The sequence below is a fragment of the Leptonychotes weddellii genome, chromosome 11, assembly GCF_054177405.1.
Source record: "Leptonychotes weddellii isolate Sample4059 chromosome 11, ASM5417740v2, whole genome shotgun sequence".
In the NCBI taxonomy this organism is placed as follows: Eukaryota; Metazoa; Chordata; class Mammalia; order Carnivora; family Phocidae; genus Leptonychotes; species Leptonychotes weddellii.
Genome location: NC_138379.1, coordinates 53240769 through 53242526, shown reverse-complemented (window position 1 = coordinate 53242526; position 1758 = coordinate 53240769). Strand labels below are relative to the sequence as shown.

Here is a 1758-nt window from a genome sequence, read left to right as displayed (position 1 = left end):
TGAACCCCATCTGTGGCCATTGTCCGTGTGCTCCAAGGGAAACAGAAATCAACCCTGGGGCTTGAGTGTGAATTGCCAGCCTCAAGGACTTGCCTGTCTCTTCTGGGCCAGGGAAGGTTATCCTGTTTCCTGACCTCTGTCCTCCTCTTCTCCTTAGAATGAAGGATATAGCCATGTCCCTTCCATCTCCCCACATTGGATAGCCCATGTATTCAGAAAAGGACTGAAAGGGAATAACATCAGAAAATAATCTACCTGGAAAGTGCTAGTTAATGATGGAAAGTCCTAATATACCCAAGTTAAAGACGAGAGAACTTTATCAAGTTTATCAGGGATGAAGCCTGGACCCAAATTCAGGGCTTTAGATGCTAGCAAATAGTGTTTTTTGTTTATTTGGGTTTTTGTTTTGTTTTTTGCTTTTGTTACTTTTACACCATTCTATCAGGATGGTTTTCCTACTTCCATGAAATAAAATATAAAGCTATATTTTCAATAACAATAAATAATTGAAAAAATTAATGAATAGCCAAGAGATATAACAAATATTTCAGTAATTCTAAATTAAAAAAAAATGCTTCATTTTTTTTTTACACTTATCACAATCATGGTACGTATTACTATTGTCATCACTGTACAAAGAAGGAAATCAACATTTGTAGAGGCTGAGTGGGAGAACTATTTTTGCTTCACTCAATGGACCTATATCATTGCTCCTTTTCAGTCTCTGCCTTGGGGAAAATTTATATACATTTTGCAATATACATTTCAATCTTCTGTATGAAACTTATTTCTGAACCCTCAATAGATTGCAATAAATTGCAATAAAACATAATTGCAATAAAACTGGGAATAAAATAATAATTTGCAAATATTGAAGCCATGGCTGACTTCATTCTTTAAGATTGCACCAGTCTCTCTCTTGACCGAGGGTTAGCATCAATAAGAAGCACCATACTGTGTTGTAGGAAGCCTACAAAAGTAACAAGCATGGAATAGTTCACACAGTGTGTGTGTGTATATTATATATATATATATATATAATATACACATATATATTTTTATTGTATATATATATACAATATACATATATATATATATATGTGTGTGTGTGTATATATATATATATATACATCTCCAGAGCAAGACATACAAAAGACTCTCTCTTCTTCCAACCTCAAGTCATTGAGAAGGAAACCTCCTTCTAAGCTTAGGTTATTTACTTTTATTATGTCCCTAGGTCAGGAACTCTGCAGGACCACAGCATCTGATCTATTGCTAACATTAATCTGAGGGAGCCAGATTGTTCTGTAGTAATAACAGGGGAGATAAAGGGTATTGTGTAAATAAATTACACCTACCTGTAACTAAGCCTGTCTCCTGTCATCTATCCTTTGCTATATTTTTCTTTCTCAATAAATGGCTTCCCATCGCTTCTCGGCCTCTTGGCTAAGATCAAGTGTAGTATCTGTTCTTATCAGTTTAATAAATGGCTTCCTTAAGAGAAGTCAAATTCCAGAAAATTCTATGCAGTGCTTACTTTATATAAATAAAACGTAGTTAACATAATGGGTGTTGCTATCATATTCCATGGGGACTGTGTGTATCTAAAATGAGTTGGGAGAGGGGGGTGGGGGGATGGGTTAGCCTGGTGATGGGTATTAAAGAGGGCACATTCTGCATGGAGCACTGGGTGTTATACACAAACAATGAATCATGGAACACTACATCAAAAACTAATGATGTAATGTATGGTGATTA

General features: G+C 35.5%; 1 pseudogene; it reads left to right on the top strand.

Annotated features, from left to right (window-relative positions):
- The first annotated feature begins 1426 nt into the window (after positions 1-1426).
- On the top strand, positions 1427-1542 carry LOC115939579 (U2 spliceosomal RNA; annotated as a pseudogene).
- The last annotated feature ends 216 nt before the right edge of the window (positions 1543-1758 follow it).